Source organism: Notamacropus eugenii, chromosome 2, assembly GCF_028372415.1.
Source record: "Notamacropus eugenii isolate mMacEug1 chromosome 2, mMacEug1.pri_v2, whole genome shotgun sequence".
Taxonomy (NCBI): Eukaryota; Metazoa; Chordata; class Mammalia; order Diprotodontia; family Macropodidae; genus Notamacropus; species Notamacropus eugenii.
The window spans coordinates 295,824,541-295,850,073 of NC_092873.1; the positions used below are offsets into that span (position 1 = coordinate 295,824,541).

The 25,533-nt window shown below is 38.9% G+C and overlaps 1 long non-coding RNA gene across 1 annotated transcript; it reads right to left on the reverse strand.

The window, feature by feature from the left end:
* Window positions 1-4,397: 4,397 nt before the first annotated feature.
* On the reverse strand, window positions 4,398-25,287 carry LOC140527495 (uncharacterized). Its single transcript, XR_011974816.1, has 3 exons — window positions 25,098-25,287; window positions 20,459-24,857; window positions 4,398-9,897 (listed from the first exon to the last, which is right to left on the reverse strand). It is a non-coding gene; the product is annotated as an uncharacterized lncRNA (long non-coding RNA).
* Between the last annotated feature and the right edge of the window lie 246 nt (window positions 25,288-25,533).

A 25,533-nucleotide genomic window follows, 5' to 3' on the forward strand; every position in this document is an offset into this window, starting at 1 on the left:
AACAGCCCTATGAAGTAGGTTTCTATTGTAGTCCCCATTTCACAGATGAGGAAACTGAGGCAGACAGTGATTAAGTGACTTGCCCGGATCACACAGTTAGTAAATGGTGGAGACTGGAATTGAATCCTGGTCTTCTTGACTGTAGGCCTAGTGCTCTATCCACTGTGACAACCTAGCTACCGCAATAAGATGTTAGAAAATGGGGATTGTGTAGGGAAGAACTTTCTCTCAATTTCAGTAGATTATTCCCCAGGGGGGAGCTTTTTGAGTTTGTAAACTTCAAGTACCATATCTCTTGTTTAGGAGCCCCACGCATCTCGGGGCTCATATACAAATGTGTATAAAATATAAGCAAAAGAAATGCATAATAGTGTAGATTAATGGAAGCCCAGAGAGGCTATTGTGCTGTGGTCCATGGGGTCACAGAGTCAGACCTGACTGAACAACAGCAGAGACCACTGTGGACCTGGCAATTTGGGTGAGCAGCACTTTTCACCCCCTCCCTTAGGGAGGAGCCCTCAGTACTGAGCAAAACTGCCTCGTCCTTCCATCTCTTCTGGGAATATGCAGGAAGAAAAACCAGAGGTCCCAAATAGAAAGCAATCCATCAATTTAGAGATAATGAGATTAGTAAGGGAGGATTTTAGCCAAAGCAAAGGTTGCAGTTCCACTCAGCTTCCACTCTCTGCAACGCTAAAAATAACAAAGAAAAACTAAAAATACAGATTACAAATAAAAATTCACAGCCTTCAGGTAATCCATTGTTTGCCAAGCTGAGAGGATGATTTCTCTAGCCTGTTGCTTTTGGTGTAATCAATTATTCACCGGTTTCCCCATGTTCATCATATTCTCAATAGCAAAAACTCAAATTCAAATTTGGGTAATTAAATAGGGTAAATAAATAGGGTAAATAGGTAAGTTAATAGGGTAAATAGGGTAATTTAAATTACCCTGTCTTTACCTAGTAAACCATTGCTTTAAATACACACACACACACACACACACATATATAATTTATACATATATACATACACACACACACACATACACACACACAAATATATATCCAGTAAGCAAAGAAACACCTAGTAATAAACTAGGCCACCAACTGCTTGTGACCATAAAAACAGAAGGGAGAAACAGAGTAGACTAAATTCAACATTGTCCCAATGGTTTCTCTTTCATCTAAGTAGCCATAATTCAGTCACTCTCTGCTGAATTCTCTTAATAAATCCAGGTGCAAGCCAGGAACAGGCTCCATTCACTACAAGCCTTTAAGTCAGTCACCTGAAAACTGTCCTTTTCTCTTCCTCCCTCCACCTTCTTTTTCTCCCTCTCTTTCTCTACTTTCCCTTTCTTCCTCTCCCTCCCCCTCTCCTTCTTTTCTTTCCCTCCCTCTCCCTCCCTCCCTCTCTCACTTCCCTCCCTTCCCTTCTCCCCCTTTCCTCTGTTCTCTTCCTTCACCCTCTTTCCTCTTTACCTCTCTCTCTGTATCTCTCCTTTCCCTTTCCCTCTCTTTCCCCTCTCTCATCTCCCCTTCCTCTCTCTCTCTCTCTCTCTCTCTCTCTCTCTCTCTCTCTCTCTCTCTCCTTTCCCTCTCCCTCTCTGTTTTTTCCAGAGAGAGATGTGAAAATTGTTCTATAAGTACAAAACTCCACCCTCCAGTTCCAATTCCCATCACACCTTCCTCTCTTCCTGAGCTGAAAAGAAATACAGTTATCCACTTAGGCCACCACACAAGACAATCCAAGCCTTTACAGAAGGACTGTTGTATAAGTATATACAAAACAAACACCAAGAAAACACTAACAGCCGAGGGATTCTGGAACCCTGCCCCCCCACCTTCCACTTTGTAAAAGAGGGTATTTGAGCTGAGCTTTGAAGAAACCTAGTAATTCTAAGAGGCAAAGGCAAGGAGGGAGTTCGTTCCAAGCTTGGGGAAAGAGCCTGTGCAAAGACAGAGAGAAAGACTATGGAATGTCATGTGAAACAACAGAGTCCAGTTTGGGAAGACCAAAGAGTATCTATAATGTATAATGTCAGGAGAGAGAGCCATCTTTGGAAGGGGTTTAATTGCCACACAAATTTAGTATCTGACTCTGAAGGCACTAGGTAGCCAGTAATGTTTACTGATCAGGGCAGTGAACGGTCACACCTGTGCTTTAGGGAGACCAGTTAGGAGCCTGCTGGCAATAGTCCAGCTATGTCGGATGCATTGACCGGGGGTGATGGTTGTATGTACGCCAAGAACTGTCAACAGCTTTTATTAACATTTGCTATGTGCCAGGCACTGTGCCAAGAACTGCGAATACAAAGAATGGCAAAAAACCCTACCATCACCCTCAAATAGTTCACATTCTAGTGGAGAAAACAGGTAAATAACTTGATATATACAAAATGTATATAGTCAATGGGAAGTAACCTCAGAAAGAAGGCACCAGCAGCAAGAGGAGTTAAGAAGGGCTTCCTGAAGATGGAAGGGCTTGAGCTGAAGCTTACAGGAAGCCAGAGAAATGGAAGAGGCAGAGGGGAAAAGCGAAAGTCAGCTGAAAGGCATGAGGATGTCCTATGTGAAGAACAGCAAATAGGACAATGTAGCTGGGTGGTAGACAGAAGTAGTTTTTAGAGGAAGCAGCTGGGTAGGATAGTGGTTAGAGCATGAGACCTGGAGATAGACCTTAATTCAAATCTGGCTTCATATACTAGCAAGTCATTTGATCCTGGCTTACTTCAGTTTCTTCATCTGTGAAATGGGGATAATAAAATCATCCCAAGGTTGCTGTGAGGATCAAACAAGATAATATTGATAAAGTGCTAAGCACAGTGCCTGGAGTATAGGAGTGCTATATAAATGTTAGTTATTACTATTATCATTATGGTTGTTGTGTGTTCGTCCTTCATTACTGAAGACCATGCCATCAGAGAAATGATGACACGACTTGCACTTGGCTTTGTTTAGAGTGAGGGAGGGCTGTGCAGGTCACCAACCTCACTTCTCCTCCAGAGCCATCTGAATCCAGTGAGCAGATATTCATCAGGATGACTGGAGATGGCCCAGGATGCAATGGGAGACCTTGGCCCCTTTAGACCAAAGTATTTGCAGGTACTCACTTAGGGTGAGGCAATGCTCATTTATTGAATAGGCCTGTTTAAAAAGTAACCAGGGCATAGCCCCTTTAATGAGGTCAAGAAAAAGAAAGACATCGTGCTGGGTGGGAAAACAGCAACAGTTACTCTTTTCACTATGGTACAATTAATTGATAAGACTTACCTACTGATTGGTGGTACCCTGAGCAGCAAGGGAATTTGGAAGAGGTATGGGTTTAAGGAAAAAAAATAATTCTGTTTTGGTCATGTTAAATTTGAGTTGCCTCCAGAATGTGCAATAAATGAAATAAAATTAACCAGTGTTATCCACATGTGTACACACGCGCACACACACACACACACACACACGCACGCACGCACACAAAGTCTGCCTTAAGGTTCTCAATTATGAAAACTGAAATGGACTTTCCTAAGTTTCACTTGCCCTGGTTGAAAGTCAAAGTCTTACTAACCTCTGCCTTACCTAGGTGAATCATATATCAACATTTCCAAGGTCTGTGACTTCATTGTTATGGGCTCTCCCTTCACCAATACAGACCACAATCTCACTACAAACCAAGGAGTTTGTTTTTAACCGTAGAGATAACAGGGGCCCACTCGTATTTACTATAGTATGCAGACCATGACCCCGTTAAAATGTAGTAAAACATCAGGAGTTGTTGTGGCCCCTCAAATTATTCCCCCCATCCCAGTTTTGTGGGACTCTCAGAATGTAGGCTAGGTTGTAACTCAGATGGCATGCATGGAGTCTGAGTATGGATCCTAAGCAAGGCTTTTCCACTTTTATCTGCTGGAATTTCCGCTAATTGGCTTAGCCTTTGGAGAACCTTTCTCCATCATCTTCCTGACATATTAGAGAAGACCTTTAGAGGAATTCTATCTTAAGGATTTTCCTGAGTAATCTACTCAGTCTTGACCTAAGAATAGGGGCAGGAACTAGGGAGATCTATAGACTCCATTATCCTGACTACAGGGCCCAAGGGGAAGGGAAAGGGGTATTGAGATGGAATGGAGAGCATAGGCAGAGGAACTACATCTCCCGCCTGACTATGCCCACTTGCCTTCTGCTCTCTAGCCATCCCCAAACTATCCTATGAGGACTGATGATTTCCAAAAAAAATCCAATGCTGGTGCTTAAGTGGACAGTACAAAGGGGGTGCTAGCAAGAACTGGTCCTCCCCCTAAACCAACACTTCCCCCACCTCCCCCCAACACACACACACATATACCCCAAGGCTGTGTGGGGATTAAAATCATCCCACCTACAATAAAAGAGACTGAGGCAGATCTCTGAGCCAATGACACTTTATTTAAGAGTCCATGGTCCATGCCTATGAAATAGACCTCAAATCTTCCTCATGATCTGAGATCTCTCCTTTTCCTAGGACCTTGTTTTCATAGGCTTTGACCACTCAAATATGCAAAAAAAAAACCCAAAAACATAATAAAATGAAGAATCTCATTGGTTGATAGACCTTCTTTTGAGGGCCAAAAATGATGCATCAGCAGGGGGGTAGTCACAGGTTGGGTGAAGCATGGGCATTTCCACTGCCTAAGTAATCATAAGATGATTACTTCCTCATGTTGGACAAGAAAGGATGTCCAGAGGTACAAAGATACATTGAGAGACTTTCCAAAGCATCAAGACATCCCACCTATGCTGGGCCTGGACATGGAATTTGAGCAAAACAGGATGGAGATGTCTTTGTCAGTTCTCTCTTGGTTGCACAAGTGAGCCACATAAACAAGTAGTGAAAATTATATTAAAGTGTAAGGCCTACTATAAGAACCTATCTATGCCTCTATGACTTATTTAGAATATCAAACTGATTGAAATAAAACAGGAATCCAAATGAATTATTTCACACAGCTGCACTCATCTCCTGGGTCAGTACTGCAAGGAAAGATCCTGCCACAGACTTCTCCCACTGTTCATCCCCTCCTTTTGTGCAGGTGGTGAACAAAAACAAAATCAGAATTCTATCAACATGAGGCGGTATCGGTTTTATTATTTAATCAGGTGCCCAGATGCACCTGATCCTAGGATCGACCTTATTTTACCATTCCCACTCACCAGGCCTCTCCTGCTTCCCTTACCAGATAGCCAGAGAGGAGAAGGGCCTCTGAAGGGCAAGGCTTGAGCTAGGAGGAACACATCCAGATGCTCACACACAGGCCCCATTAACATGCTCTGGCAGGGAGGGCAGTGAGAAGTGGGCTTTAGAATCTCTTGCCTTTTGCTAAGTCTCTCTGGGCTGCCCAGAGAGACAAGAGCTGAATGAAGACCCTCAGGTTACACCAGGGAGGTCACTTTGGGATGTGGCTCTCTCCAGCAGAGTGAGAGATCTGGATACAGAGGATATAGGTGGGAAGGCTGACCTGAATTCTAAGCGGGGTAGACTAGTTCCATCTGGCTCCCTTCTGCCCTGTCCTCCATCCAGTTCTGTCTGGACCATAAGCCAGCCAGCTCTCCTTTAAAAAGCCTTTCTTACTGAGTGCATATCTCAAATGTACCCTGAAGGATTATTTAAACCAAGCAACAAACAGCTGGAAAAGGGGAGGAACTGGGAGTTTTTGAGAGCAGAACACACTGGGACAGTTTTTCTTCAGACCCACACTTTAGAGATACCTGTCTTCCTGCTTGCCTGTTCTACCTGGTTTATTTTAAAAGATCTGACTTGCTGTAACCTTGTAATAAAGTGGTCAGAGATAAACCACATTGGCTCTGCATCCTGCTAGTCAGGGGTAGGAAAACTATTGAAAAGCATATAGAAAATGAGTGTAAGGGCCTGCAGAGATGATCTAACACCAGCCCCTCATTTTTTTCCAGTTTATTAATTAATTTAGTTTTAGTTTTCAACATTCATTTCCATAAGTTTTAAATTTTCTCCCCCTCCCTTCCCAAGATGGCATGCAGTCTGATATGGTTCTATACATACATTCCAATTAAACACATTTTCACATTAGTCATGTTGCATAGAAGAATTACAACAAATGGGAGAAACCATGAGAAAGAAAAAAAGAAAAGAAAATAGTCTGCTTCGCTTTGTATTCTGACTCCATATTTTTCTGGATGTGGGTGGCATTTTCCATTGTGAGTCCTTTGGAAATCTTTTAGGTCTTTGCATTGCTGAGAAGGGCTAAGTCTATCAATATCAGTCAATGTTGCTCTGTGTACAGTGTTCTCCTGGTTCTGCTCACTTCACTCAGCATCAGTTCATATAAGTTTTTCCAGGTTTTTCTGAAGTCTGCTCATCATTTCTTATAGCACAATGGTATTCCATTACATTCATATACCACAACTTGTTCAGCCATTCCTCAGTTGATGGACATCCTCTTGATTTCCAGTTCTTAGTCACCGCAAGAGCTGTTTTAAATATTTTTATGATCTCTTTGGAATACAGTCCTAAAAGTGGTATTGCTAGGTCAAAGGGTATACCAGCCCCTCATTTTAAAGATGGGAAAGCCAAGGTTAAGTGACTTCCCCATGAGTCACACATGGTATAACTGGCAGAACCAAGATTCAAACCCAGCTCTCCTGACTCCAGATCCAATATACTTGTTACTGCCCCAGACAATGACAAAATAAAGTTAAAGTGGGAAGGGACCTTAGAGATTATACAGGCTGTTCCAAAATGTTTTGTGCAGTTTTAACCAATTGGTTAAAGCTAAAAACTACACCAAGACTTTGGGGACATCCTGTATAGCTCATATAGTTCTCATTTTACAGATAAAGAAACTGAGGCCCAGAAAGGGGAATGTACTTAAGGTCACACAGTTAGTTAGTAGCCAACCTTCGATGGTTCCAAGTCTTCTGACTCTCATGCTAGGGACTCTTTTAATATGATCATTGGCAGCCCATGGCATTAAAAGCATCAATAAAAGAACATAGAGTGTAAAACAGAGAAATATCCTATAAATTTGTCCAAAAACAGATTATCACTGACCTTAATAAGTGGGTGTTTGTGAATTTCCAGAGCAGATAGAACTGGATCTCCTCAATAAACTCCATAAATAAATAAATGCTCAATAAACTCCAATACAAAGTCCTATTTTCCACTTTAAACTCTTCATACCTTCCTACCCTTTCCTACCTTTCCGGGATTATATTTTGTTCTCTCCAGAAACCCCCAATTACTTTGCTGTTTCTGGCCTACAAAGTAAAATACTCTATCTCCTATCTCTGTGCCTTTGTATTCATTCTCTCCAGTATCTGAGATGTTGTCCCTCCTCCCCAGCATTATTTAATTTTTTTAACTTGCTTCAAGACTTATCTCAAATCCAGTCTTCTGCAGGAGACCTTTCCTGGTCCCACTGCTAGGACCTTTCCCCTCAGAAACTCTCTGAAATGATGCCCCATCAATTCCCCAGATGACAAGTAGGTACCTAGTTATTTATATATTGTGTTTCCCCTTAGAATCTGAGCTCCTTGAGGTCATGGATTGTGTATTTGCCTTTCTTTACATCCCCAGAATTTGTGCCTGACACATACTAAAGTGTTTAATAATCCTTTTTTAACTGACTGATTTGGCAATTGGAAAGTTCAAAAAGCATGTGTAAATATCATATCCCATAAATTTAGAGGGTAAAGAGAAAAAAAAAAAGGAAAAAGATGAGGCAGTTACTGGTGAGGATTCCCTCATCAGTTCTTTAAGGATATGGCTACCAAGGTCTTGACTGCAAAGAGATGAATGGCTAGTGCTTTAGGGATCATAGATTGAGAGCTGAAAGGTCATTCAATTTAACTCTCTATATTTACAGATGAGGGAACTGAGATCCAGACCTGCCCAAAGCGAAAGAGGTAGTCCGTAGGAGGGCCAGGATTGAAGCCCTCTGATTCCAAATCCAAGCTTCTCTCCACTGCACCATATTGCTCAGAGAGAAAAGACCAATGACTTCAAGCTAGAGAATGAAATTCCTGGTCTATGAGCTTGACACCACCTCTTCGGCAAGTCAAATTGAGCTCATAGGGAAGTGGCAATGATGTCCTCTTTAAATAACTTAGAATTGATTTGCTTTGGGAAGAATATTTGCATCAATAATTTAGACTTGGATATTTAGCTAATTCCCATGTTGTCTGGATTGCTTACAGCTCTGACCATGTTACTCCCAACTTAATCCATTCCAGTGAATCTCTGTTGCCTCTAGGATAACATATCAAGTCAGTTTCATTTTTCAAGTTCTTCACAAGCTGGTCCCAACCAATATTTCCAGTCCCACTGGAAATATCTTCCTCTCAGCAATCTAGCCTTCTCTCCGGTCCTCATAGGCAATGCTCCATCTCCCATCTCCTCTGTGCTCATTTTTCCCCATGTCTAGAATTCACTCCTTCCTCACTTGCACCTCATAGGGCACCTGTCTTCCTTCAAGACACTATGCAAGCAAAACCTTCTCTGTGAAGCCTTTTTTGATTTTCCACCCCCTCCAGTCCCCATTGCTTATACCCTTCTCCCGAAACTACCTTGTATTTAACTATCAAGTATTTGTTCTTTTTATATTTATTATATATATACATGCATGTCATATATAATGCATGTGTACATAAAACACATGTGCACATATATGCATGTATTCGTGTGTATGTGCATGTATTTATGAGTGTGTATGCCATACATACATACACACACTTGTCTTCATTAGAATGTAAGCTTTGGTGAACAGGAACTGTTTCAGTCTTTATATTTATATCTCCCTTCTCCTGGCACGATGCCGGGCATGGAAAAGATACTTCACTTCATAAATGCTTGTTGACTGATTCATTGGATTGGTTTCTTCACCACAGTCCCAACAATTTCCTTCATTTTGTTAGCAGCACTCCAAGAAGTACAAATATTACCTCCTGGTATTATTGTACACATTTTACAAATAAGGAAACTGAGACTCTAAGGGGCAAAGAAATTAATAAAGAAACAACCATGATTAGAATCTAGATCTTCCTGAAGTAGATATAATAGAAAGAGTGCTAGATTTGAAGTCAGAAAGTCCTAACTTTAAATCCTGCTTCTGATACATAAATAGCTAAGTGGCCTGGGGAGAGAGGGATGGGAAGGGAGGGAAGGCAGGAAGAGAATAAGCATTTACATAGTGCCCACTATGTACCAGGCACCATGCTAAGTGCTTTACCAATATTTTCTCCTTTAATCCTCACAACAGCCCTGGGAAGTAGGTGCTTTTTCATAACTGAGGCAAAGAGAAGTAAAGTGACTTGCCCAAGTTCACACAGCTAGTAAGTGTCTGAGGCCACATTCCTGACTTCAGTCCCAATGCTCTGCACACTATGGCATCACCCAGTGGCCATTAGCAAGTGACTTTGCTTCTTTGAGTCTCTGACCCTATGAAGTCAGAATAACAATGGCTATAGTATTAAATCTGATAATGTATAAAAGTGCTTTTGTAAAGTGTCATATAAATAAAATCCAGCTATTATTATTCCAACCCCAAATCCAGCACTTGACTGTACTCCCCACACTAGTCTGTCTGATCTTTCTTATTTCAGAGGAAGCAAACTTATAGCAAGGGCAATACCCTGGAATTGTCTTATGTGTTGTCTAACCTGGTCCTAAATACCAACAATCTTCCTATTCAGATGAAAATAAAAATAACTGCAAGAACTTAAAAGGTTTCTAAAGGGAAAATAATGTGAAAATGTCTCTGATCAGTCTACGCTGGAGCTCTCGGCAGCTGGGATCAAGTGTGATTGAAGGAGCCATACAGCCTGCGTTGGGCAGGTAATTAGGAGGCATGGAACACTGTTCTTTCAGAGGCCCTGGGAGGTGGCCAGCCACCAACCTGCAGGAGAATAAATGAAACAGGGTTATTTGAGGTGAAGAGGGAGTTCGAACACAGTGAGCACAAAAGAGATGAGAAACAGCAGGAGGGAGGTTTGAAAGAATAAAGTATCCAACCCTTTTGATGACCCTTCTTGGTAGATGAGTCAAATTCCTACTGCCAGGAAGCCTGGCTTTGTGCCTCCCTTCACTTGCTCTGCACAGCTCCCTATCTGGGTATACAGCATCCTGCTATGACCTCATGCTCAGGGCCACACACTCAGAACCATATTCTAATGAGGCCCTTCTGATAATTAACCTCTTGGGATGGGGACTAAGATGTCCCAGTGTTAAACTAGGGGCCGAGTTTACACAGTCATGAAGGGCCTTTATGGATGAAACATGGAATGATTCACTAGATCCTGGACTATAAAAATTAGACACACTTCCCTGAAACTTAAAAAGAGGATATTGTTGTTCAGTTGTTTCAGTTGTGTCCAAATCTTCGTGACTATATTTTCTTGGCACAAATGCTGGAGTGGTTTGCAATTTCCTTCTCCAGCTAATTTAACAGATGAGGAACCTGAGGCAAACAAGGTAAAGTAACTTCCCAGGGTCATACAACTAGTAAGTGCCTGAGGCCAGATTTGAACTTAGGTCTTCCTGACTCTATGACCATGACTCTATCAACTGTACCACCTAGCTGCCCCCAAAAGAGGATAATTTAGAACAGATAAAGGAAAACATTGCTTTGCACAGTCGATAGTCAATTTATGGGACTTGCCACTATTGGTTTGTGGTACAGGATAAAATTACAAACAGGCTTGAGATCATAAGCTCCTGAGGATAAAGATCAAGTTCTGATTATACATATATACATATGTGTATATATACACATATATACATATATATTATACATATATACATGTATATGCACATACATATATACACATATATATGTATATACACATATATATGTATATACGTATATATACACACACACACATATATATATCCTTCTCTGCCAAGCCCCATGAAATGAACATATTTCAGCATTTCAAGGATCTCTAATTTCATGAGTGAAATAGGATAATCTATAATTTGATGATTTTTAAGAGCTGCTATGGCTGAGATCTGTAGAAACTTGCACATGGCAAGGGCTTCATAAATACTGAGTGAATGACTAAATGCATGAATGACTCCTAGGGATCAGGACCCTGAAAAACAGTATCATTTACAGTCACAAAGAATCAGGAACCCTGAAGAGCAGAATTCCTCTCAGTCACAAGGGAGAAAGAGTATTGAGAAATAGTATAGATTCTGGTCACAAGACCACACGTCTGCTTGGCTCATACCAACTTGGAAGCACCAAAAACTTACAGGCTCCCAGAACCAGCTCTGAAAACAGAAGTGCAAAAAAAGTCTGAAGCTGGGGATGGTGCCTCCTACCCTGGGTATACAGTAAAACTTTAACATAAAGTTCAATAAAATTCAAAGTCAAGAAATAGGCTGGAAGAAAGAGGAAACAGATGCAGAAACAACAAAAAGAACCTGACCATAAAAATCTATTATGGTAACGGGGAGGATCAAGACACAAATTCAGAAGAAGGCAATGATGTCAAAACAGCTATAACCAAAGCCTCAAAGGGGGAAAAATGTGAATTTGACACAAGCCCAGTAAGAGTTCTTCAAAGAGCTATAAAAAAAAAAAGATTTTAAAAATAGAATGAGTGGGAGAAGAAAATCTGGGGAGGGAATGGGAACAGTGAAAAAAAATTATGAAGTAACAATTAATAACTAGGTGGCACGGTGGATAGAGTGGTAGGCCTGGAGTCAAGAAAATCCAAGTTTAAATCCAATCACCTACTAGCTTGTGACTCTAGGCAAGTCACTTAGCCCTGTTTGCCTCATTTTCTTTTCTGCAAAATGAGCTGGAGATGGAAATGGCAAACTACTCCAGTTTCTTGCCAAGAAAACCCTCAAACAGTTTTCACAAACGTTGGACATAGTTGAATTTTTTTTCTTGCCCTTAAAAAAGGTACAAAAAAACTGAAGAAAATAACACCTTAAAAATAGAAGTGACTAAATGGCAAAAGAGGTACAAAAGTTCATTGAAGAAAAGAATCCCCTAAAAAGTAGATTTGGGTAAGCGGAAACTAATGACTCCACATGACATCAAAATACAATAAAACAAAGTCAAAAGAATGAGAAAATAAAACAGAATAGGAAATATCTCATTGGAAAAAACAACTGGCCTGGAAAATATATTTACATATGATATAAGAATTCCTGGATTGCATGAAAGGCATGATCAAAAGAAGAGTCTAAGCATCACATTTGAAGAAACTATAAAACAAAACTGCCCTAACATTCTAGAATCAGACAGTAAAATGGACAAAGACTCCACTAATCACTTCCTGAAAGAGATACCAAAATGAAAACTCCCAGAAATGCTATAGCCAAGTTTCAGAACACCCATTTCAAAGATTAAATACTTCTAGCAGCCAGAATGAAGCCAAATACCATGGAACCACAATCAAGATTACACAAGATTTAGTAACTAACATATTAAAGAAGTGAAGGGCTTGGAATATGAAGGCAAAGAAGCTAGAATTACAACCAAGAACAATCTACCTAGAAAAACTGAGTATAATCCTATGGGGGGGAAATTGATATTTAATGAGATGGAGGACTTTTAAACATTCGGGATGAAAAGACTAGAGGTAAACAGAAAATTTTGACTTTCAAATACAAGACTCAAGAGAGGAACAAAAAGGTAAACCTGAAAGAGAAATCAAATGGGCCTCAATAAAGTTAACTTTACATTCTTAACTGGGAATATGCCTATCATTATGGCAGTTACAAGAACTCTACACAGACAGAGGGTACAAAAGTGAGTTCATTATGTTGGAATATTATAAAAAAATGGACGGGTGAAAAAGAGGGATGCTCAGTGAGAATGGAAGAATGGAATAAATTATCTCACATTAAAGAGGTGTTCAAGGAAAACTTTTCTAGTAGAGGAAGAAATGGAAAGGGAAGAGGGAAATCCTTGAACCTCACTCTCGTAATTGGTTCAAAGAGAAAAGAATATATTGGTCATAAAAATCTATGTTACTCAACAGGAAGTAGGAGGGGACAGAGCTAAAAAAAGGGGGAAATAGTAAAAGAGAGGGGGGATTAAGGTAGGCAGTGGTCAAAAGCAAAAGTGACTTTTGAAGAGGGACAGGTTAAAAAGAGAAAAAGAACAATAAATGGAAGAAAATAGAATGGAAAGAAATGCACAGTTAGTAAGAAAAGCTAAAATTGAATGAGATGAATTCATCCATAAAATGGAAGCAGATAGCAAAATGGATAAGAAAACAGAAGTCAACAATGTTTTACTTACAACAGACACATTTGAAACAGATACACACAGAGTAAAAATAAGGAACTGGTGCAGAATTTATTATGATTCAGCTGAAATAAAAAAAAAAAGCAAGGGTAGCAATCATGATCTGAGATAAAGTAAAAGTAAAAATAGACCTAATTAAAAGACATAAGCCGAGAAACTACATCTTGATAAAATGCGCCATAGACAATGAATACAAATACTAAACATAAATGCACCAAACAACAAAGCATTCAAATTTTTTAAAAATATTTTATTTTTCCCAATTGCATGTAAAAATAATTTTAGCATTTTTTTAAAATTTTGAATTTCAAATTCTTTCCTCCATCCCTTGAGGTGGTAAGTAATTTGACATAGTTTAGATCTGTACCATTATGCAAAACATTTTTCCATATTAGTCATGTTGCAAAAGAAAACAGACAAAAAACCCAATAAAAATAAAGAAAGTGAAAAAATAATATGCTTTAATCTGTATTCACACTCCATCAGTTCTTTCTCTGGAGGCAGATAGCATTTTTCAACACAGGTCCTTTGGACTAGTCTTGGATCATTGTATTCCTGAGAACAGCTTTGTGTGTGTGTGTTCGTCCTTCATTGCCAAAGAAGATTATGCCATCAGAGAAATAATGACTTGCACTTGACTTTGTTTTGAATGAAGGAGGGCTGTGCAGGTCACCAGCCTCACTTCTCCTCCAGAGCCATCTGAATCCAGTGACCAGATATTCATCAGGATGACTGGAGATGACCCAGGATGAGGGAATTGAGGTTAAGTGACTTGCACAAGGTCACACAGCTAGTGAGTGTCAAGTGTCTGAGATGAAATTTGAACTCAGGTCCTCCTGACTACTGCACTGGTGCTCTATCCACTGCACCACCTAGCTGCCCTGCTGAGAATAACTAAGGCCTTGATAGATGACCATAGTACAATATTGCAGTTACTGTGCACAATGTTCTCTTGGTTCTGTTCACTTCACTTTGCATCAGTACATATAAGTCTTTCCAGGTCTTTCTGAAAGCATCCTGTTCATCATTTCTTACAGCATAATAGTATTCCATCACAATCATACGTCATATCTTGTTCAGCCACTTCCCAAATGATAGGCATACCCTCAGTTTCCAATTCTTTACCATCACAAAAAGAGACGCTATAAATGTTCTTGTACAAATAGGTACTTTTCCTTTTTCTTCGATCTCTTTACGATACAGAGCTAAAAGTGGTATTGCTGGGTCAAAGGGTATGCACAGTTTTATTGCCCTTTGTGTATAGTTCCAAATTGCTCTCCAAAATAGGTGGATCAGTTCACAACTCCACCAACAGGGAATTAGTGACCCAATTTTTCTACATCCCCTCCAACATTTATCATTTTCCTTTTCTGTCATATGAGTCAATCTGATGGGTGGCAGGTGGTACCCCAGAATTGTTTTGATTTGAGTTTATCTAATCAATAGTGATTTGGAGCATTTTTTTATTTAATTACAAACAGCTTTGATTTCTTTGCCTGACAACTTGCTATTCATATCCTTTGACCATTTATCAACTGGGAATGACTTGTATTCTTAAGTTTTTGACTCATTTCTCTATATGTTTGAGAAAGGAAGCCTTTATCAGAAACACTTGCCATGTTTTTTCTCAGATTTCTATAGCATCCAAATTCTTAAAGGAAATATTAAATTAGAGGCAGAGCCAAGATGGCAGAGTAACAGCACATGCTGTCTAGAGCACTGCCCTCAAACCCAGCCAAACACCTGTAAAAAAAATGCCTCTAAACAATTTCTGGAACTGCAGAACCCAGAGATGATGGAGTGAAGCAAAGCTCCAGCCCAAGACAGCCTGGAAGTTCACTGGGAAGTGTGCATGGTGCCACACAGGGGGCAGGGTGTAGTCCATCATGGGCTGTGCTGGCACAGACAGGACCTGACTAGGACTTGGGGAGACTGAATCTCTCACACCTGTGGTAGTTTCCAGACTTCATGACCCAAAAATGCCAAGGATAAATTGGAAGGTCAGTGGAAAAAGCCTGTGGGACCAGTGTGGGAGAGTGGAGTGGTCCAATTCCAGCCTCCAGGAGGCAGAGGGAGAAGAGGGCAGAGGAATCCACAGCAGCTGCAGCAGCAGGAGTAGAGACAGTGACTGTTTCTGGAATTCTAGGCCCACAGATTGTGGGGGAATCAAGCAACTGACAGTACACCCCTGCATCCCCACTGGAAGCAGAGATCTACCTTGACAAAGAGCTCAAAAGTCAAGTAAATGGCTGGGGAAATGAGCAAAAGCCAGAAAAAGCATTAGACTATAGAGTCTTACTTTGGTGACAAGGAAGACCAAAACATGCAAACAGAAGACAACAAAGTCAAAGCTCCTCCCTCCAAAGCCTCCAAGAAAAATATGAATTGGTCTCAGGTCAAGGAAGAGCTCAAAAAGGATGTTGACAATCCAGTAAGAGAAATAGAGCAAAAATTGGGAAGAGAAATGAGAGTGATGCAAGAAAATTATGAAAAATTAGTCAACTGCTTGCTAAAGGAGACCCAAAAAATGCTGAAGAAAATAACACTATAAAAAAATAAAGTAACCCAAATGACAAAAGAGATCCAAAAAGCCAATGAAGAGAATAATGCCCTACAAAGCAGAATTGGTAAGATGGAAAAGGAAGTCCAAAAGCTCACTGAAGAAAATAATTCCTTAAAGACTGGAATGGAACAGATGGAAGCTAATAACTTTATGAAAAATCAAGAAATTATAAAATAAAACCAAAGAAATTTAAAAATGGCATACAATGTAAAATATCTCAATGGAAAAACAACTAACCTGGAAAATAGATCCAGGAGAGACTATTTTAAAATTATGGAACTAACTGAAAGCCATGATCAAAAAAAGAACCTAGACATCATCTTTCAAGAAGTTATCAAGGATAACTGCCCTGAAATTCTAGAATCAGAGGGTAAACTAAATATTGAAAGAATCCACCAATTGCCTCCTGAAAGAGATCCTAAAAGGAAAGCTCCTAGGAATACTGTAGCCAAATTCCAGAGGTCCCAGGTCAAGGAGAAAATATTGCAAGCAGCCAGAAATAAACAATTTGAGTATTGTGGAAATACGAACAAAATAAAAAAAATCTAGCAGCTTCTACATTAAGGGATCAAAGGGCTTAGAATATGATATTTCAGAAGTCAAAGGAACCAGGATTAAAACCAAGAATCACCTACCCAGAAAACTGTGTATAATATTTCAGGGTAAAAAATGGTCATTTAATGAAATAGAGAACTTTCAAGAATTCTTGATGAAAAGACCAGAGCTGAATAGAAAATATGATTTTCAAACACAAGAATCAAGAGAAGCATGAAAAAGTAAAGAGAAATCATAAGGGACTTAGTAAAGTTGAGAATGGGGCAAATTATCTCTCATATAAAACAGGCAAGAGATAGCTTTTTCAATGAAAGGGAAGAGAGGGGAGGTGAGAAGGAAAAAGTAAGCCTTACTCTCATCACATTTGGCTTAAGGAGGGAGTAACATGCATACTCAATTTGTTATGAAACTCTATCTTACACTACAGGAAAATATGGGTGAAGGGGATAAGTAGGGAGGTGGTGGGATGATAGAAGGGAGGAGGGTGTCATTAGAAGTAAATACTTTTGAGGAGGGATATGATCAAAAAAGAGAATAGAATAAATGGGGGGCAGGATAGGATGGAGGGAAATATAGTCTTCCACAGCATGAATAGCTTGCCTTCTCATTGGGGGTGGGAGGGGAGGGAGGAAGGGAGAGAAGTTGGAATTCAAAGATTTAAAAACATATGTTAAAATTGTTTTTACATGTAATTGGGAAATAAGATATACAGGCATTGGATATAGAAATCTATCTTGTCCTCCAATAAAATAGAGGGGATGAGGATCAGAGAAGGGAGGGGTGTGATAGAAGAGAGGGCAGATCAGGGAAAGTGGTAATCAGAATGAATGCTTTCTTGGGGTGGGCAGAGAGGAGAGATGAGGAAAAAATCTGGAACTCTAAGTCTTATGGAAATGAATGTTGAAAACTAAAATAAATAAATAAATTTTTTTAAAAAAGAAAATATTAAATAAGTTCACAGGAGGAAATAGATAGTAAAACTATACTAGTAAGGGATCTCAACTTTTTCCTCTCAGGGACAGATAAATCTAAGCATAAAATAAAAAGGAAAGAAGTGAAGGAGATGAATAGAATTTTAGAAAAGTTATATATGATGTACCTCTAGAGAAAACTGAATGGGAATAGAAAGGACTGTATCACTTTTTAGCTGTCCATGGCATGTATTAGAGCATAAATTGTACATGTATTGGAGCATAAAAACCTCACAAACACATTCAGTAAAGTAGAAATATGAAAGGCACCCTTTAAGATCAAATACAGTAAAAATTACACTCAACACAGAACTATGGAAGCATAAATTAAAAATTAGTTGTAGACTAAAGCATATAATACTAAATATTATATTATATTATATATAATATATAAATAGTATACTACAATACTAAAGAATGGTGATCAAAGAACAAATAATAGAAACTATCAATAATTTCATTAAAGATGACGAAAAAAATAAGACAACATAAGAAAATTTGTGTTGTGCAGTCAAAGCAGTACTTAGGGGGAAATCTATTTCTCTAAGTGCATACATTAATAAAAGAGCAGTTCGATGAATTGGGCATTCAATTAAAAAAACTAGAAAAGGAACAAATTAAAAGTCTCCAATTAAACACCAAAATTGAAATCCTAAAATACAAAGGAGAGATTAAAGTAATTGAAAATTAAAAAATCATTGAAATAATAAAGCTAGGAGTTGGTTTTATTTATAAAATTCCAATAAAATAGGAAAACCATTGGTTAATTTAAAAAAAATAAATCAAATAATCAGTATCAAAAATGAAAAGAGTGAATGTACCACCAATGATGATGAAATTAAAGCAATGACTAGGAGTTATTTCACCCAGGAAAATTGACAGTTTGAATGAAATGAATATTTACAAAAATATAAATTTCCCAGATTTACAGAAGATAGCCCTATCTTAGATAAAGAAATTGAACAAGCCATAAATGAGCTCCCTAAGAAAATTTCCCAGAACCAGATGGATTTATAATTGAATTCCACCAAACATTTAAGGAACAAGAAATCCCAATATTATATAAACTACTTGAGAAAAACAAATAATGGAGTTCTACCAAATTTCTTTTATGACACAAATGTGGTTTAGGTTTGATACCCAAAACAGAGAGAACAAAAACAAAGAAAGAAAACTGTAGATCAATTTCCCTATTAATGCAAAAGTTTTAAATAAAATACTATTAAGGAGATTGCAGCAATATATCATAAAGATCATAGAGTGTGATGGGGTAAAATTTATAGCAGGACTGCAAGGCTAGTTCAACATTAAGAAAACATAAGCATAATTGACCATATCCAAAAAAAGTTACATGATTATTTCAACAAATGTAGAAAAAGCTTTTGACAAAATATAACACCCATGCTTATTAAAACTGCAGAAAGCATAGGAATAAATGGAAACCTTCTTAAAATGATATGTAATATTTATCTAAAACTATCAGTGAGCAATAGCTGTAATGGAGATAAACTAGAAACCTCCCCAATAAGATCAGGGGGAAGTAAGGATGCCCATTATCATCATTATTATTCAACAGTGTATTTAAAATGCTGATATAGCAAAAAACAAGAAAAAGAAATTGAAGGAATAAAAACAGGCCAGAAAATAAAAAAACTATTGAAGCTTGCAGATAATATGATGATATACTTAAACAACCCTAGAGAATTAACTAAAAAATTTAGTTGAAACAATTAACAACTTTAGTAGTGTTTTAGCAGCGTTTTTACATATTGCCAACAAAACCCAGAGGGAAGAGATACAAAGAGAAATTCCATTCAAAATAGCTACAAACAATATAAAATACTTAGGAGTCTACCTGCCAAGAGAAACACAGGGACTATATGAATACAATTACAAAACACTTTCTACACAAATAAAAATGGATCAAAATAACTGGAGAAATATTAATTGCTCACAAGTAAGCTAACTCAATATAATAAAAATGGCAATTCTACACAAATAAATTTACTTATTCAGTATCATTCCAATCAAACTAGCAAAGAATTATCTTATAGAGCTAGAAAAAATAATAAAATTCATCTGGAATTTTTTTAAAAGAGTCAAAAATATCAAGGGAATCAATTTTTTTTAAATGTGAAGGAAGGTGTCCTAGCAGTACCAGATCTCAAACTATATTACAAAATGATAATCATGAAAACAATCTAGTACTGGCTAAGAAAGAGAGCAGTTTATCAGAAGGATAGATAGGATATACAGTAGTACATGATCTTAGTAATCTAGGGTTTGACAAACCCAAAGATTCAAGCTTGCAAGTCAAGAACTCACCATTCAACAAAAATTGGTGGGAAAACTGAAGAAAAATTTAGCATAAACTAGGGATAGACCAGCATCTCACACTGTATACCTAGAGAAGGTCAAAATGGATACATGATTTAGACATAAAGGGGGATATCATAAGCAAATTAGGAGAACATGGAAAATTGTACCTGTCAGATCTATGGATAAGGGAAGAATCTATGATGAAACAAGAGATAGAAAGGATCATGGGAAGTAAAATGGATAACTTTGATTACATTGAATTGTGTTTTTCACAATATAAATCAATGAAGCCGAAATTAGAAAGATAGCAAGAAACTAAAGGGGAAAAAAATACAGCAAATTTATCTGATAAAGGCTTCATTTCTCAAACAGAGAGAATACTGTACCAGAGCAACAAGTGGTACTTTCTTCCTCTCTTTTCAGCTTCCCTTTGTGTGTTGTCTTCCCCTATTAGAATGAAAATTCACTGAAGGCAGAGATAATTTTTTTTTAAACTTCTATTTGTAATCCCAGGACCTAGTGTAATGCCTGACACACAGTAGGTGCTTTTAAATGTTTATTGACTGCCTATGGAAATGTGAATTATTGTTACTTTCATCTGTACCTTCCTCCTGCACCTGGATGCCAAGTTCATGCCAGATGAAATCTGCCCTGTGGCCTGAATTAAGCCATGCCTACCCATGTACTTCCTTGAAACCACCTAGCTGAAGCAGCCCACAACATGTTGTCTCAAGTTCCATCTTTGTGGCTAAGAGAAATTACTTCTTCATTTTTGTCTTACCCTCTGCAGTGTGAGTAGTATTTGCCAGTTTTGATCCAACCTGTGCACGGGCAAGGCTCCCTGCAGAAAATCCTTCTAGTATCAGTCTTCTGAGTGCCCTGAAGGATGTTGGAAGGGAATAAGCAATTATGTAGTGCCTACTATTTGCCAAGCACTTTTACAAATATTACCTTACTTGATCCTTGCAACAACTCTGGAAGGTAGGTGCTATTATTGTCCTCATTTCATAGCTGAGGAAACAGATACAGACAATTAAGTGATTTGCCTAGGGTCACATGACTAGTAAAAATCTGAAGCTAGATTTGAATTCTTCTTCCTGACTGCAAGTCACCCATAGTTCTATCCACTGCACCACCAGCTTCCTGCACTGCATTCAACTTACTTCTAGCCTAGCTTATGGAATTCTGTGTCTTCTTATTAGTGCACATGTTAGGGCACATGTTAGAGGAGTTTCTAACCCTGAATCAGAAACCAATCTAGAAATGGGGTTGATGTGGGGAGAAGGGTGTATCTATGTATTTGGGCTCAGATTTACTGACAGAGATTCCCCACATGGTGTTGAACCCCAGATGATACCTTTCTCTCCCAAGCAGCCATCTTGCCTCCACTTTCTTCTTTTCCTCAAGCCCCAGAACTTGGTTCACCTACTCTGTTGGTTCTCCACCATCACTCAGCTTTTCTCTCTTCTCTACTATCTCCCAAGATAACACATGTGTATGCTGGAGGAGGTACTGGTCATCACCATAAGGATTTCTGTTTAGGTACTGGTGGGACTTCTGGCCTTTGTTTTTGACTTCATATTTGTAGCACCTAGCACAATACCTGGCACATAGTAGATTTCTAATAAGTGCTTGTTGATTGATTAGAAGCCTACTTTGCACCACATGGTGCTAGGTGCTTGGAATACGAAGTCAGACTGGGCCTCCATGTCACCTACCATCATCGAGACACATCACTGTGCATGTATACCTCCCCTTTATGTGTTATCTGTTTATTGTAAGGGAAGCATTGTGCCAACCAACAGCCCTGCTTCTGGATGTCTTTGGACCTCTCCATCATGCTTCCTTTCCCAGGAAACTCCTCACTGGGAAATCTCATTATCCTGCATCACTGAAGTGGCCTCAGTGCTCAAAGTAAAAAAAAAAAAAAAATGACACCATCACTGCCCTGAAGGAGTTTATATTTTGTGCTTTTCAAGTCTGCAAAGTGTTTTACATATTTTATTTCCTCTGAGCCTTAAGCCAATTCCCTAGGTTGTCTGGTTCTTAGTTTCCACATCTGGAGAAGAAAGATGCCTTTGCAGGGATCTTCCAGCTCTAGAATCTCTTTTCCTTCTTGAGTTTTTATCTAAGAGCTTTACAGACACAGAGGTAGAGAGGGGTCAAAGTTACAAAGGAAAGAGACTAGAAACGTGTGACGCTCCCTGGTCTTTACTGGAATGCACATTGATTTTTCAAACTTCCCATCCTCTTTCTCCAAGTCATCTTTTTTTTGTCCCTGTCTCAGAAGGGAGCCCCCCATAAGGAAATCACAAGCATAAGCAAAAAAGAATGTCTCTGAGTAATTTTTCTTCCTAACAACTGCTATCTTAACTGAAGGTTGTTTGGGCAGATACCTCCTGAAATATCTAGCCCTGGTTCTTTTTTTCTGGTCCCATCCCTGTCTAGATTGGAGGCTGATTCAGGATACCCAAGATCTTAGGCAGAGCTAATTCAAGTTGGCACTGTTGCTGGTATAACCTGTTTTCTACTTCTCTTTTGGATTCTTAGGGATTAGGGTTCAATGTGGGGATATTTTTAATGAGTATAAGCTATCTTATCTGCCTGGAATTTGAACCTCATTAATAAACCAAGCAAAAACTCAAACATTGAAATAGTAAAATACTTAGTTAGGATAGAATTGCAAAGCAAACTAATGGAAAAAAATCTAAATACCCATCCCCCAAAGAGTACTATAATTCCATCATACCAATCTAAGCTAGAAAAACAGCTTTTACATATGCCTATGAAATAAAGAACGTCTTTTCATGGGAACCAGAATGACAAGCCTAGATGCCTTTAACACCATTGTAATACACCTCCATTCATTTTTCTGCTCTTAGCTGCCATCTCTCCCTCCTCCATGAATTAGAGCACCAATTCTTGGCCCTTCTTCTGCCAGAGAGTCCTTTGGTAGTCTGGTGAACTCTATGTCAGAGTAACATTTTTAAATGTGCAAAATAAAATACATAGAACTACAAAGGAAAACAATTAAATTGAAATATAATTAAGAATATATTTAAATATATTCCCCAAATTACATGTTAAAGCAATTTTTTAACATTTTTTCAATATTTTGAGTTCCAAATTCTGTCTCTCCTTTCCTCCCTCCCTTTTCTCCTCCCTGAGACAATAAGGAATCAGATGTAGGTTATACATATACAATCATGTGAAATATTTCCATATTGGTTATTTTGTGCATGAAGTCTCAAATAAAAGAAAAGAATGAAAGAAAGAAAGTATAAATCACATGCTTCAGTCTGTACTCAAACAATCAGTTCTTTCTCTGGAGGTGGATATTATGCTTCATCCTTAGTCCTTTGGGATTGTCTTGGATCACTGTATTGCTGAGAATAGCTAAGTCATTCACAGTTCTTCATCATACAATACTGCTGCCCCTGTGTACAACACTCTCCTGGTTCTGTTCACTTTGCTTTGCTCTAGCTCATGTAAGCCTTTCCAGGTTTTTCTGACCCACTGACACTGTTCTCTTTGTTGTTCCTCCAATAAGATACTCCATCTCCCAACTAGGTATTTTCATCAGCTATCCCTCCTGCCTAAAACTGTCTCCCTCCTCACCTCTCTCTGCTACCTTCCCTTTGTTGTTGTGTATTCGTTTCAGTCATGTCCAACTTTTAGTGATCCCATTTGAGGTTTTCTTAGCAGAGATACTGGAGTGATTTACTTTTTCCTTCTCCAGCTCATTTTACAGAGGAGGAAACTGAGGCAAACCGGGTTAAGTGACTTGCCTATAGCTAGTAAGTGTCTGAGGTCAGATTTGAACTCAGGTCTTCCTAACTCCAGAACTGGTGCTTTATCTACTGCCATACCTTCCTTCCCTGACTTACATCAAGTCCCAGCTAGAATCCTACCTTCTACAGGAATCCTTTCTCAACCTCCCTTAATTCTAGTTCCTTCCCTGTGTTGGTTATTTCCAATTTATCCTAGATATATCTTGTCTGTACCCAGTTGTTTGAATGCTGTCTTTCCTTTAGACGGTGAGCACCTTGGGGGCAGGGTTACTTTTCTTTTCATCCCTAGCTGTTAGAACAGTACCTGGCACATAGTAGGTATACTATAAATGTTTATTGGCCGATTGAAATGGAGTCCTGGGGACTTGTCCCAACAAGCGATTGCTCCCTTGGTTCGTGTGTTTGGAGAAATGCTGTCTAGCCACCCTCACTTCTATGACCGCTATACTCAATTTGGTAAGATTTCCAGTTGATTCTGGAATCTGTCTTCTCTCTAGATGTTGGCTTCCAATGGTTGTTTTCAATCCTGGGCTGGGCGGGACTCAGCTTCACTCCAGCCACTCTGGCCTTTCTTGGGTCAGGGTCCTCAGGAACCCTGGTCTCTCAGTGACAAAAGAATCTTCCTATCTTGTTCCCAGAGGATCTTTCCTGGAGCTTCCAGCCATACTGTACTGGCCTGTCAGTCAGCTCTGGGGCCTTCTTTTTTTTAATGGTTTGAGAAATCCTACTCTTAATTTTTTCCCACCTCTTTGTCTTGTCTTACTCAAAGCATATTCATTCATTAACCAATTAGTTGTCAAAATTGGCTCTCCCTTTAGGTGAAATTTGACTTTTTAATTTATTGGTTATAAAGGGGTATCTGAGGCTAGCCCAGGGGTAGGGAACCTGTGACCTTGAGGACACTTGTGGCTACCCTTGGGCTAACCTCACTGAGAGCACCCTAGTTTTAAGTGCTGGTTCAGCACTTAGGCTAGTTATCTAATCTTTGTGAGTCTCAGTTTCCTCCTCTCTAAAATAAGGATAATAATACTGGTACTACATATATGATAAGGTTGTGAGGCTCAAACCAGTCAAGGATTATCATATACCTACTATGTGTCAGGTCTCCTACTAAGTGCTGGTGATAAAAAGAAAGGCAGTCAAACAAAACAGTCTTAGCTCTCAAGGAGATAATCCCTACATCCTGAAGCTAGAAATTAGTTGCTTCTGTGCTGGTAAATGAGGTAGTCAGTTGCAATCTATGGCTTTCCTAGGACTTTAGGATAAACTTCTTGGGTTTCTGGGAAATTGACAAAAGCTCATATTCAAGTTGAGTATGGACTGTATCCAAGTCATCATAGGTGAAACAGAGAAAGATAAGACAGCTATGGTCTTCAAGGAACTGGATGTCTAGATAGGGAAGAAAAATATGTACATGTGAAAAGATCACAACATTAGATAATATAATATTGTCAGATGAGAGGTATACACAACAAATCATGTAAGAGTTCAAAAAGGGAAGGGGTTATGGAGCTTAAGGAAGGCTTCCTATAAGGAGCAGGGAGTTAAGCTTTCTGAAAACATAGTATTTCAAAGTTGCAAGGAATCAAAGTTGGAAGAAGAACAGAGGTCATTTATTCCAACCCATACCTCACAAGAATTTTCTTTACTATGTCCTTAGTGAGTGATCATCAAACCTCCACTTGAAGACTTCCAGTAACAGGAAACTCACTACCTCATAGAGAAGCCATTCCACTTTTGTATAGTTGTGATTGTTTTCTTCTCAGAAAAGGACCCAAATCAACTTTCCTAGGAACTGTGATTGGAAAGGTGGAAGGAGATTTCTATAGGCAAAGAGAAAGAGAGAAGACCTCCATCACTCCATTTCTCCAATCAGAAAATGCCTTATACACCATGCCAACTTTGCATGACATGGTAGATACTAAAATTTTATTATCCTGGAGGCTGATAAGAAATGTACTTGCCTGCAAAAATAAATCATTCCCATGGCTAAGGTAAGAACAGGACAAAGAGTCCCCTATTCTCCAGCTGTGCTCAGCCTTCTGACCTGGACCGTTTTCTTATC